Source organism: Lynx canadensis, chromosome C2, assembly GCF_007474595.2.
Source record: "Lynx canadensis isolate LIC74 chromosome C2, mLynCan4.pri.v2, whole genome shotgun sequence".
NCBI classification, from domain to species: domain Eukaryota; kingdom Metazoa; phylum Chordata; class Mammalia; order Carnivora; family Felidae; genus Lynx; species Lynx canadensis.
Genome location: NC_044311.2, coordinates 59340650 through 59355744, shown reverse-complemented (window position 1 = coordinate 59355744; position 15095 = coordinate 59340650).

Genomic DNA, 15095 nt, shown 5'->3' with positions numbered 1-15095 from the left:
TTTTAATTGCAAGGTTTATACTTAAATAGCTGCTTAATGATCTGTGACCCTGGCTTGAAAACAGAAAACATTTCAGTGGTATCTGACTTCTTGATATTCATGAAATTTTCATGAATTCATGAATTACAACACCTTAAATCAAACTTTGCTTATTCTTCTATTCTTTGAGATTGATGCTACATCTGAGGCTTATTCAGAAAGTGTACATAGTGCTAGGCATTCATATTCAGCAAAATGATCATTTGTCTCTGTGCTAGCTTGATTTCTGACTATAACTTTGGGTACTTCATTTTAACTCAGGACAGTTGGTAGTATGATACTCTGTGGTGTGTGTGTGTATGTGTGTGTGTGTGTGTGTGTTTACCCTTTTATTCAAGAGATCTTTTCCCCCATTCCTTCTTAAATAAAGATCTACTCCCTCACAACTCAGTGTTTGAGTGATTGATTTTTTTTTTTTCCATGCCTGTTTTATCTGGTGTCCAAATCAATGATCTATGATGAGGAAATCCTGTTGGGAGTTCTTTTCAAATTTTAGGAACTACATCAAGATCTCCATGGAAATGTGATACACGCCAACAAAAACTAGATTCCTCTTTCTCTTACATTTCTCATATCGATGGATCATTATTGAACTAAAGTAGAAACAGCATGGAATTAATTTATTTAAAAATTTTTTTTAACGTTTATTTATTTTTGGGACAGAGAGAGACAGAGCATGAACAGGGGAGGGGCAGAGAGAGAGGGAGACACAGAATCGGAAACAGGCTCCAGGCTCTGAGCCATCAGCCCAGAGCCCGACGCAGGGCTCGAACTCACGGACCGCGAGATCGTGACCTGGCTGAAGTCGGACGCTTAACCGACTGCGCCACCCAGGCGCCCCTAAAAAATTTTTTTAACGTTTATTTATTTTTGAGACAGAGAGAGACAAAGCATGAACAGGGGAGGGTCAGAGAGAGGGAGACACAGAATCTGAAACAGGCTCCAGGCTCTGAGCTGTCAGCACAGAGCCTGACGCGGGGCTCGAACTCACGGACCGCGAGATCATGACCTGAGCCAAAGTTGGCTGCCCAACAGACTGAGCCACCCAGGTGCCCCAGTATGGAATTAATTTAAATTTCATTGAATCCATTCTTCTCCATGGGATACAGTTAATTAAATGTAATTCAATAAACAATTATATGTCATTTAACATGCAAAAACACAGTGATTCATTCAATATCTATTCAGTGATCAGCAGCAATGTACCTGCCAACTTGCTAAATGGCACACGAAGAATGAGAAGAAGGAGGAGGAGGAGGAGGAAGAGGAGGGAAGGGAGAAAGGGAGAAAGAAAGAAAGGAAAGCAAGCAAGCAAGCAAGAAAGAGACAAAGAGAAAAAAAAAAAAAAAAAAGAAAAAAAGAAAGAAAGAAAGAAAGAAAGGGAAAGAAAGAAAAAGAAGAAAGGAAAGAAAGAGAAGAGGGGAGGGAAGGAGGGAGAAAAGAAAGAAAACAAGAAAGAAAAATACAGGTAGGGTGTTTGTATACAGATATTTTTTATATCCTTGGATCTTAAAATTTAGCATGCATCAGAATTACTTGGAGGGCTTATTAAAACACAGATGGTTAGGGACGCAGTCCCTTGAGTTTCAGATTCTTGATTTCAGCTCAGGTCTCTCCCTCTGCCCTTCCTCTGCTTGCATATGTGCTAAATAAATAAATAAATAAATAAATAAATAAATAAATAATAAAAGATTTTAAAAATGCAGTTGGCTCGGACCTTTCCCCAGAGTTTAAGATTCAGTTTTTCTGGGTGTATTACCCCCTGATGCTGATGCTGCTGGCCTAGGAGCCACACTTGGAAAAGCACTAATTTAGATAAATGACTGTATTCTAAATGAACTTTTCACTTATGGAATACAGTGGCAACATTGTCTGTCAAATTATTCATTTCCTTTTCACTTTTATAGCTCTGTTACCTGTATTCACCCCAGTTATCACATTGTTCACTCACTGAAACAGTAAGTAGGTGAGACAATTCTTTCTGGGTTGGAATGTTCAACACTTTCTTGGAGCATCACTTGTGATTATTTCAGATTATTAACAGTGCTTGCAAATTTTAATACTGCTAACCACTTATTGTATAATGTCAGGTGTACTGCATTTTTTAATAAACTCTTTTGAAGTATAACATGCACACAGAACGATGCAAAAATCACTAGTATACAGCTTGATAAAGTTTCATAAATTTAGCACACACATTGTAACCACCATCCACATCAAGAAACAGAACATTATCAGCACCCCCCAGAAAACTCCTTATGGACCCTTCTCGCCAGCGTCCCTTCTAAGAGTCATAATCATGCTTACTTCTGTTACCAGGTTGCTTGGTTCTTGTCCCAGACACACGGAAGTATTAGAGCCTGGGCATCAGAGTGGGGAAATAGTTTTATTGAGCAGACCAGTATATAGGACACTTTCAAGAGTATAAGCTGGCCACTGCCAGAGCAAGAGTGGTAATAGCCCCTTTTAAGCCTGCTTTCTGCATATGTAAATTTGGCTTTGATTGATATTTTTTATTGAGAGCTGGGGGGTTGTATAACATTTTGGCTTTTGCACATGTGTCTACCCATGATGCAGTCTGTAATCATTCATTTAGGCATTGTATATTTATGCCTCATGCACTTTGTTATGATGTTTGAGGTATGTTAAGGGCAAGTTGCACCTTTTGTGGGCATGTTCAGCTCTTGGAACCCCCCTTGTGGTTTTTGAGCGACTTGGTGGCTAAGCTTTTCTTGTTTTGTTAGCCCTTGAACATGGCTCTGAAGTTGTGGCTGTTAATTCTCCCTCAAGGGTGGCACCCAGGGTGTGGACAGCACCTGCTTTATCTCTTCTTCTCATGCCTAACTGTCTAACGCTTTTAACACTATCAATGAAGTAGACCTGCTTCCACACATAAATAAGTATAATCACAAATGTACTTTTTGTGGCTGCTGGCATTTGGTGTTTGTTTCTGGATATCATTTTGGCAAGATTTATCCTATTATGCATTGGTAATAGTTTTGTGGGTTTCTTGGGCATGTCTTCCATTGCCCTATGTAAGTATGCCACAATATATGCATTCTTTTGTTGCACAGTTGTTTCCAATGTTTGGCTAGAGCTGTTATGGACATAATCGCTCATAGTTTTTGATAATAATATGAATGCAATTTGATAAGGTATGTACCCAGAAGTGTGATGCTAGATAATAGGGAATGTACATTTTCAACTTTAACAGCTACTGCCTAGCAATTTTCCAGAAGGATTTTAACAATTAATACTTTCACCAGCAGTAAATCAGGTTTGTAGTCAACATTTTGTTTATGTGTTTTGTTTTGCTTTGTCTGTTTTTTATTTTAGCCATTCTGGTGGGTTTGTATGGAGTTCAGCCCCTTCCACATGTGTCCTGCAATGTAGGTAATAGGTATCCTCTGTGCAAAGCTTTTCAGTCTTTTGTTGTTGTTAGTGGTTTCCCTGCCTTCTTTTCTTACTGATTTATCAAAAAAAATCCTTTGAAATATAAAAAGATGTCTTCTTCCATTTTGTGCCTTGCTTCTCTCCCTCATTTCTGTCTTGTGAAATAAAAATTTCTTAATTTTAACGTATTCTGTATTGTCATTTTTTTCATTTTGGTTTTGGTTTACTGCTGTTGACACTAGTAGACGGTAGCAGCCCCTCCTCAGTCCAGGGTCCAACCCTCCAGAGTTTCTAGTTTGGAGCATGGCACACTTACAAATTTCCATCTCTCTTGGAGTCCTGAATCCTGGTCCTTATCTTCTCAGCACCACAAGGCTGCCAGAAAGGTCTCCTCTCCTTTTTATTGACTTTCTGATTCATTTTTTTCAACCTCTACTTTGCACAGCTTTATAATTGAGCAAATTTGTTTCTTTAAGGGAAAAATATGCCTGTGGCCTTTAGACTCCTAAATTTCTCATTTGCCTCAACAGATTTTATAGCAAGATAAACCTATTTTAAAAGGAGGAGGAGGAGGAATAGGAAGAAGAGGGGAAAGAGAAAGAGGAGGAGGAGGAGGAAGGGGGAGGGTGAGGAAGGAGAGAGGGATAAAATCAAGAACAAGAGCCAGCAGAAGCAGCATCTGGTTTCTGTCCAGCAGCAGCAGCAAAGCAAATATTCTTGGACTCTTGCCTGTCCTAAGAATCAGCAAATGCTCAGAGGGAAAGTGGTTTACCTTGTCAGCACCCATCTCTGCTTTCCAAAACCTTGGACTCCCTTGTCCATCTTCCAGCAGTACTCTAATGTCTTTAAACTGATGATTTTTAGCTTTTATAAAACTTTTCTAATTGCTTTTGGTGGGAGGGTTGGTTTGCTGCCATCTCAGACCTATATATTTCTCCCACAGGATTTTTCTTTTTACAAACAAATGTTCTGCACTCGGTAAAACTATAAAGAAAAGGATGAATAAGAAATATTTGAGTCTATTAGAATTATATTTATGTCATGGTATTAAAATAAATAAAAATAGTATTTTAATATTAATACAGACTATATTTGTAAGTCACGTAATTTTTCTGTCAGGTTAAGTTGGCAATGAACTAAATCAAAAACAGCACACAAAATACTGAAAAGCAGTAATAATAAGTAAATAGCAAGGAACTATTTCACATGGTAAACAAATATAGATAAATAATACCAGCAATCTACAAAGTAATTCCAATTATAAAGTACATAGGTACATTTAAACTTTTCTATATTAGCTGAGAAGATATGGGGCCATTGCTTACATAATCTTTCTGGGAGTAGTTTTAAAAGCTTCAAGAGACAAAATACTTTTTTTTTTTTTTTTTGGTTAATAGGATTGTACCATTTTCACACCTCTGATTTTATGTAACTATTATCAATTATATAAAATTGGAAACAGAAGAAAATATATTTTAAGGATAAGTGTATGAATTCAAAGGGAATATGTAAATGTTTCAATATACTTGCTCAGATTAATGTCATTTTTGGAAGATTCACAAGAGGTCTCAGTATACATTCTGAATTATATATTACTTCTTTTTGCTCAATATTATTTTTATAATATCTAACAAAATATTGGGCTTAGTATATAGTACTCAGAAATACTATACTTTCTGTATTTAATCTAAACAATTGCTAAAATGAAGCTTTTTTTTCTTAATAATTCTTCAAGTGTAGCTCTTTATTGGGTCCATGATTGGGTTCTTTATTGTAAAGAAGAGTCATTGAATTTTTCCTGTCAAACAGTTTTATGGCCCAGTTTTGAAAATGAAAATGTACCATTATTGAACCATAGTAGAAAAGAAGACTTTATAAGATAAGTTACCTGTGACTTGGTGTTGCTTTATCTTTCTCCAAATAAGTTTTTGGCCTTCAATTTAACATAATTATATACTACAAAGGCAACTACAGAAAACTTACTTTAAAAAAACGGGGAACTGTGTACAAAAATGGAGAGTTTTCCATTTTCTAAGATCATTCCATTAATTGTTAAATATTCAAAATTAACCCCATTTCCTGAATTAGTTATGGTTTCCTTTCTATAATTTAATTGCCTTAATTTGTATGTTTTAATATTTAGTAATTAGCTTTCAACTTTCATTAATCACTAATATTTAAGAGAAAATTAAAAATAACTTAAAAGACATTGATTTTTAAAAATTATTTATGATAAAAAGTATTAAAGCAAAATTATTGTACCATGTTATGCAAAATGAAGATAAAGTTACATTTCTGGAATCAGGTGTTCCAAAAAAATTATGAGAGAAGTTATTATTCAATTCTACTCTACTGAATAGTAGGTACCAAAAAATAAGGTAGAGTAATTTTCTGTTATCTTTACCACTCAGATGTTTCTTATTTTCTTTCAATGGCTTATCTAGTTCTACAAAAGAATCACATTATCTGATACGTTTTTATAAGAGTGGCTACTGTGCAGACTAAAGTGACAGACATTATATTATTCAGGATGACAACTTACACTATGATAGCAGAAATGAACTATGGATGTTTAAATGTAAACCTGAACATACTAGGTTTTTAAATACTTGAGTACACAGAGAGAATTAGTAACAGTCTCTGATGTGTTATGCAAAAAAAAATAATAATAATTTGTAAGTAGAAATATATTTATTCAGTCTTCTTTATATTTTAAGTATATTTAGTGAAAGAATGTAAGTACGTGGGAGGGGAACTGTATCCCGGTATGGAGGTGAGTTGATTCACCAGTTTTTTCACTGTTGTTTAAAAAAAATTAAATAGTTGTAACCATGAAGTATGTATAATAAATTCATAGCTTAATCAAATATCATCAGATGAAAAAGAAGCCAGGAAAACCTTGCTCTCATAGTTAAAAAAAAAAAAAGTGCCATGATCGAGAATCCACTTTCCATTATTTTCTACTTATTGTTATACATAGGGTGCTTTAATATTTAAAGCTCCAGTTTTCTGCAATTTCCTACTGCAATTCCTTATAGGTCTCTCCTTCTTTTGATTGGAAGACAATGCTGAATTTGAAAGTCAAAAAAGCTTATTCTATCAAAAACCATATAGTTTCCTAAAATGTATGTTTGGTTTTGGTTACAGTTAATAAATATACTTCCTATTTTTCTCTAAATTCCACTGAAACCCCATTCAAATTAGAAGAGCCCAACATTAATCATTTTAGTACTCCTGGAAAAATATTTGGGTATAAATATAAAGTCATATGTTGGGAGAAGAAATGATAATGTGTTCTTTTGTCTTTATTCCAACTGCTTCCTGTGAAATACTTAATAACAAAATATATTAGTCAGGGTTCTTCAGACAAGCAGAACCAATAGGATATACAGATATACCTCGGAGATAGTGCAGGTTCAGTTCCAGACCACAACAATAAAATGAATATTTCAATAAAGCCATTACAATTAATTTTTGGTGTCCCAGCACATATAAAAGTTGTTTTTACACTATACTGTAGTCTATTAAGTGTGCAATAGTATTAGGTCTGAATAAAGTACACATCTAATTGAAAATACTTTATTGCTCTGAAAAGGCTCAACATCATTTGAGCTTTCAGCTGGTGGAAGGTTTTGCCTGGATGTTGATGTCTGCTGACTAATCAGGTTGTTGAAGCTTGGGGTGGCTGTGGCAATTTCCTAAAATAAGATAATAATAAAGTTTGTTGTATCCATTGGCTCTTCTTTTCACCAGTGATTTCTCTGTAGTATGTGATGCCATTTGATAGCAATTTACCCGAAGTAGAATTTATTTCAAAATTGGAGTCAAGGGGCGCCAGGGTGGCTCAGTAGATTAAGCTTTGGACTCTTGATTTCCCCTCAGGTGATGATCTCACAGTTCATGAGCTCCGCACTGACAGTAAGGGGCCTGCTCGGGATTCTCTCTCTGCCTCTCTCTCTGCCCCTCCCCTGCTTACACGTGCTCTCTTTCTCTCTCTCTAAAAAAAAAAAAAAAAAAAAAAAAAAAAAAAAAAAAAAAATTTTTTTAAATTTTTTTTTTTTCAACGTTTATTTATTTTTGGGACAGAGAGAGACAGAGCATGAACGGGGGAGGGGCAGAGAGAGAGGGAGACACAGAATCGGAAACAGGCTCCAGGCTCTGAGCCATCAGCCCAGAGCCCGACGCGGGGCTCGAACTCACGGACCGCGAGATCGTGACCTGGCTGAAGTCGGACGCTTAACCGACTGCGCCACCCAGGCGCCCCAAAATTTTTTTTTTAAATTGCAGTCCTCTCAATTGGGTATAAGTGCCATTGTTTTATCACCTAAGTGTATGCAATATTCTAAATCATTCGTTGTCATTTAAATAGTATTCTCAGCACCTTCACCAGGAGTAGATTTTATCTCAAGAAACTCAGGAACTTTCTTTGCTCACCCATAAGAAGCAACTCTGTATTCATTAAACTTTTATCATGAGATTGCAGCCATTCAGTCATATCTTCAGTCTCCACTTCTAATTCTAGCTCTCACTATTTTCACCACATCTGCAGTTACTTCCTCCACTGAAGTCTTGAACCCCTCAAAGTCATCCATGAGGATTGGAATCAACTTCTTCCAAACTCCTGTTAATGTTGGCATTTTTCCTCTTTCCAGTTTGTAAAACACACTGTATTTGTGAAGTGCAATAAAACAAAGCACAATAAAATAAGGTATGTTTGCATATTACAGGACTTGGCTCACACCATTACAGAGGCCAAAAAGTCCCATGATCTGTTGTCTGAAAGCTAAAGGAGAAGGAAAGCCAGTGGTATAATTCAGTCTAAGTTTTGAGGCCAGAGAACCAGGAAATCTGATGGTGTACATTCCAGTCCTAAGCTCCAAGAATGGGGCATGAGGGTGATGATGTAATCCCAGTCTGAGACGAAAAGCCTGAGAACCAGGAGTGCCAATGTTGAGGGTAGGAGATGATGGACATCTCAGCTCCAGCAGAGAGAGTCAATTCACCCTTCTTTCACCATTTGTTTTACTCACGCCCTCAGTAGATTGGATGATGCCCACTTAATACTGGTGATTGTAATCAGCTCTACTCAGAGTACTGATTCAAATGAAACTCTTTCATAGACACCCTCATGGACACACCCAGAAATAATATTTCACCAGCTATCTGGGCATCCCTAACCTCAGTTAAGTTGACACCTAAAATTAACCATTACACCATATAAAATCTTTTAAAAAATTAAGCCCACTTTATACTAAATACATTTACAAAGAAGCATGTAGCATTGGTATAACGAGTTAGAAAAACTTATACTAGTCACATCAGAACTTTGAAAGTTTAAATAAAATTAAATTCTTTTGTCACCTTTTGCCCCACAATTATGTGTGAAGAGAGTTTCTACATGACTTGCAAACTCTAAGAGTTTCCATTGGATATCAGGTATATGCATGTACTACTTTATCCTGAGCACCATAATCCAGTGACATAGTGCTTCCTCTGTGTCATTTCATAGGCAAGTATGGCTTTTCTCTGTTCTTGTGTAGTTTATACTTTTTCCTTTGGGTTTGATTTTAACTTACAGATTAATGGTCCCCTCCCCCCCGTTTTTATCCTAGCTAGGTTAATGACTTCTTGTAAATGTCAAACGTCTTCTGATTCCCTTTTTCCCTATTCTTCTGAACACAGGGATCAAAAGGACAAACAACCGCTGTGACCCATGTCATGCTCTTCTGACTTCTACTTTGAGCCTTAACATGCCTTGGTGATGGAAGAACCCTGCTACAGATAGTGAGACAGTCCTTGTTGCTGCCTCATTTACTCTCAAAGGATCTGGGATCAGATGATACATCCTATGGTCACCCTACCTATGGTCACCTTACCTTACCTACTTGTGCCCAGCATATTTCTCCAATTCCTGGTAAGTGCATGAAATAAACGGTGTATCCTTTTTGTGTTTTGTAGCCAATCACTTTCCAACTTCAGGCTGAAACACATTCCAGAAATTATAAAATCAAGTTAGTGGGTCACAATTAGATACTATTTCTATTTATTTATTTATTATTAATTTTGATAAAGTCAGAAAAGCTAGATACAAAAGGATTATTGTTTCAAAAGCCAGATAGCCAGATTAAGTGTCCTATAATCTCTACCTGCCTTATTGAACCTATCTTTTCTCCATACTTTAGACTCTCATCTTGGAAAAATGTTAATGTTTGGTATTAAATATCACCAATGCGGAATAAGAGGTAATTACATTACAAAGTGTTTTGAATATTTATAAGGGAGGGGAGAATCTAGTAAATGAAAATGATCTCTTTAAGACCTTTCCTAAAATTATCTTTTATAACTAACATTATGACATCCTAACTCCTTCTTCAGGAATTATCCTAGGCAGAAAGATCGTGCCTTGAACAAGGTGACACATCCACTCCTCGGGCGGCCTATATCCAATGACTGTCTACTAAAGGGGTATAAAATCCTACCAATTTCGTCTCAGTTACGACAATTTTTAAGATACATTCCAACTCCCTATAAGATTAATCGAGTCCCTTATTGGAACTACATCACAATTTGACTGCCCCCATTCCCAATTCTGAAATATTTTGCAATAAACCTCTTTTATGCAGATCTCAGAGTCTGTTTCCCAGGCACTTAAAGTAGATCTTTTTCTCTCCATGATTAGTGCAAATATGGGGCTTAGGAAGACAAAATAAGTAGAAAATCAAACATGCAAAGGTCATTTCTATACTATATATTCAGTACCTTTTAAGGATATTTCAAGCATTTTTTCATTTATTCATCAGATCTTTAATAGTGACTTTCTACGTGCCATATATCTCGCTAGACTTTGGGGAATGTGCAAACTGATGTCACTTTAAATTCATGTCCACAAACTTTAAGTGGATACTTGGTTCTGCCCTGCAATTAGTATAGTATATTACAGTACATTTTATGGGCTCACTCATTCCTCTACTCTCTTAGTCTATTTCACATTATATCCTCTGATATCAAATCTACAACATATCCCTTCCACTTTATCACTCTTCACTTATGCCCATTTGTTGACCATTTCTCTTCTTTCTGACTCAGTCAGTAGAGCATACAACTCTTGGTCTCTGGGTTGTGAGTTCAAGCCCCACATTAGGCTTGGAGCCTACTTAAACATACACACACAACACGCATACTTTTTTTTTTTTTTTTTTTTTTTTTTTTTGCTCTTCTTTCCCTCCTATTGCTATAAACAAACTCCTAGGACTCTTGCCTGAGACTCATCCCTTCATTTATGCATTGAATTCCATTGATTCTCATCTTGTTGAAATCTCCAGTCTGAATATCTTACGCAGTCCTATATCATTTTTTCTCACACATTTCCTATCAGCATGCAAATATGATGTCACTGCTTTTCCCATTAAAAATGAGGGGTGCCTGGGTGGCTCAGTAGGTCGAGCATCCAACTTTGGCTCAGGTCATGATCTCATGGTTTGTGAGTTCGAGCCCCGAGTTGGCTTGGAGCCTGGAGCCTGCTTCAGATTCTGTGTCTCCCTCTCTCTCTGCCCCTCCCCTGCTCACGCTCTGACTCTCTTAAAAATAAATAAACATTTTTAAAAAATTAAAAATGAAATCCCACTTGCATGGTATCCCCTGTCTCCAAATAGTTTTCTACCATCTTTTCTCAAACTCATTCCAGGCAGGTTCTCACCCACTAAAGCAGTCTGTTAAAGTCATCAATATATTCCATGTTGCTAAATCAAGTACTCAGTTCTCAGTCATTCTGAAACTATCACTTATGTTTGCATACCTTTACACCTTTTCCACTCCTTTCTACTGGAAATATAATATAAGCTAAATATGGTACAATACAGTACAATAAATAAAATAATTCACTTGGCTCCCAGGACACCATACCCATTCTCTTTGTTTTATTCCTACCTTGGTCACTCTCTCAATCTCATATGTTAGTTCTTCATCTCTCTAACTTTTCAAAGTTGGAGTTCTAAGGCTTAGGTTTTGCTTCCACATAGAGATTTTTAAAAATCTTTAACATTGCACTCATTTCTTTGGGAAATGTATACTCTCTTATGGTTGTAAACACCACTGATAATCTAAATGGCTCCCAAATTTATACCTCCAGCTCAGATGTATCACCCAAACTCCAGACTAGGATACCAGTTTTTGTGACTTTCTACTTACATATTTAAAAGATATCTTAAACTAATCATGTACACAATTAAATTTCTGACCCCCTTTTCAGATCTGTTTTAGCTGAAGTTTACTTCATCTCCATTGATGGCAAGTCCATACTTCCACTGTATCAGACCAAAATGCTTATACTCATTCTTGACTTCTCTTTCACCTCACATACAATTAATAAAGAAGTTCCTACTTTCAAAACATATACTAAGAGTCCTACTACCTCTCAATGGCAGCACTTTACCAACTGGATCTGAGCTTTCATCACCGCTCTCCTGAATTATTGCAATTCTAAGTGTAGTTCGTTATCAAAACTAACAGCCAAAATAATCTTGTTAAAAATAACTCAGACGGGGGTAACTCAGTTGGTTGAGCATCCGACTTCAGCTCAGGTCATAAGCTCATGGTTCATGAGTTCAAGCCCACACGGGGCTCTCTGCTGTCAGTGTAGAGCATGCTTTCACATCCCCCTCTCTCTCTGCACCTTCCCCACTTGGGGTCTCTCTCTTTCTAAATAAATGAACATTAAAAAAAAATAACTCAGACAACTCTGGCACCTGGGTGACTCAGTCAGTTAAGTTTCGACTGTTGATATCAGGTAAGGTGGAGATTTCACTGTTGTGAGATTGAGCCCTATGTAGGTCTCTGTGCTGAGCATGGAGCCTGCTTGGGATTCTCTCTCCCTCTCTCTTTGCCCCTCCCCCACTCACACTCTCTGTCTCCTTGTATCTCTCTCAAAATAAATAAACATTTAAAAAAAATAACTCAGACAAGTCATTCCTTTGCTCCAAAAATTCCATTAAATCGATACTTTTAGTAAAAAAAAATTTGATATTTAGTAAAATGCATGCTGGCCCTATGTGATCTTCTCCCATCTCCCCCGTCTCACCATTAATACAAATCCCTCCAGCTTCATTTCTTGCCACCATTTCTCATTTCACTCTACAATGTTCTCTTTTTTTTCCCCACGAACAGGCCTGGTAATTCCAACCCTAGGACCTTTGATACAGGTGTCCCCGCAATGTACATTCCCTAGAAATCTGCAAGGTAACTCCCTCCCAGACGGAACTCTCCAGCCTATTGGATTTTCTCCTGGTATTCATTATCTTCTAACATATTACAACATTTCAGAATTATGTTTATTGTCTATAGACTGTTTCCCTTACTAGATAATTACTTCTTCTGTGCAAGTTTTGTAATTTTTACTCACAGATGCATCCCAAGAAACTAGAATAGAGCCTATAACTTAGTAGGCAGTCCCTAAATGCTGTGGAATAAATTATTGAAATAAATAAATCATCTTATAAAAAGTAAGATTTCCATAGAGTCCCTCCATTCTCAAGATTATCACATAATAAGTTAATATATTGCATATGACATAGGGGATATGTTATTTATTAATATGTTATGTAACATATTAGAATATTCTTGATTATTTTAACCTATTACATTGTACTTTACATCTAAAGGTGTCACAGCGTTTCATTATAATACATTCTTGTTAATGTCTTGAGATTAAAGGTCAATGTGTGGAATAATTGAAAGATAACTTCTAAATTCAGAATAAACATGAGTAAGAGCGATCTTCAAAGATTCATGCAATTTAAGGTTATAGAATAAAGAAAAGCATTCTTAACATATGTTAACAAATTAAAGGACTTTTTCCTGAGTGGAGGACAGTGTTCACTCAAAATTTTAAAATTCACTTTTATTTGAATGCTGTTTAAGAAAGAACAATTTTCCTATGAAGGGTTCTTATAAGACATACAGATTATTTAAATTGAGTCTCCATTTCCTATGTAAATCTGTTTTCCAGGAGGTCTAATGAAGCCACTAAGGCTAAGACCCCCAAAAGATGTTAAGCCAGCTGGGCAAATGTAAACTTTCAGTAAGAACAGATCTCATGCATATTTCATATGTAGAAGAAAACTATGCGAGGTAATCACTTGCCCTTTCCCTGATATTCAGGCAGTAGAATATAAAAAAAGGGAAAAGCATAAAAGAAGGGCCCCAAACAGCCCTTTGAAAGCACATCTGGTAAGGCTGGAAGAATGCTGTGGTTGTTGAATCTTGTTTACATATTTATAAGCTGAATGTTTCTCAAGATGGTTCAAGTTACAAGATTCCACTTTTTTGTTATTCAGATATTCAGTCTTTGGGTCTAAACATTTCATACCTTGTAATATCAGTAAATTCTAAAACAAAACCCAAACACCCCACATTCTCTTCAAACAAGCTGTGAATGTTTTCATGGCAAACTGTGATTACTGCCATTCTTGGTACACATGTACCCCCGACCTTCAAATACCATTATCCAAAATATATGCAGGATTAAGGAAAATATTAAGAATCATTATGGTGACCCAATTACATATCACAACATTTATTTTTCCTTTTGGGAGCATGGTAGGGGACTCTAGATAAAACATCTAGATGAATGCTGTGCACTTAAGAAACATGTGTTTAATTGAATAAAAATGGAAAAATTGTATATTTGGTATATGATGACTAAAACAGAACAATAATCTGTGAAGGACTACTGAAAGTGAATCACTTTGTCCCTAAATATAAGACTGGTAAGTTCAGTTTCACCCAGAGTTGTAGTGCTAATTGCCATAAGCCTAGGAAGCACAAAGTTTCCATTTTATAATACCTTTAGACCCAATTTCATTTCATTGTTTTTCAACGTTTATTTATTTTTGGGACAGAGAGAGACAGAGCATGAACGGGGGAGGCGCAGAGAGACAGGGAGACACAGAATCGGAAACAGGCTCCAGGCTCTGAGCCATCAGCCCAGAGCCCGACGCGGGCTCACGGACCGCGAGATCGTGACCTGAGCTGAAGTCGGACGCTCAACCGACTGCGCCACCCAGGCGCCTCCCAATTTCATTTCTTAAGAAGAGGGTCAATTTTGATTGAAAGTCTCAGAAGCCAAGGACAGAAGTAGAATGTTGTCTTTCAACTACCATGTCAATGAGAACCCTTAAAATTAGACCAGCAATGAAGGTTCTAAGAATTTTGAACAATTTGTAATTTTTTAGTTATCTCTTGTCTGATTTCCAAAAGTAAAACCCTCTCAATGGGTGTTTCTCTTAATTATTTACGGAAGCTGCCATGGGATTGGAGAGTTGGGGAAACACCATCTTGCACAAATTCGGGTTGGTATTGGAGAAGAGAGAGGAATCTCAAGGCATAAAATGATCAGTGACAAACACTTAAAAAAAGGAAAAAAAAAAGAAAAGTAGACTGGGATTTATGGTCTTGCTATTAACAAACAAACAGAAACAAATAAACAAATGTATCTGAGTATGAAAAGGGTAATGGAACTGAACAGTGGAAAGAGCTACTAGTATTTCTCCCAAAACGTCTAAGCCCATTATCACATATATTACAAGGTCAATCAACAGCAGTGGCCTGCCCTGAAGACACGGCAGCAAAGTGAGGTTACTTGGTCTTGTAGCACTTCTTTTTAGGTA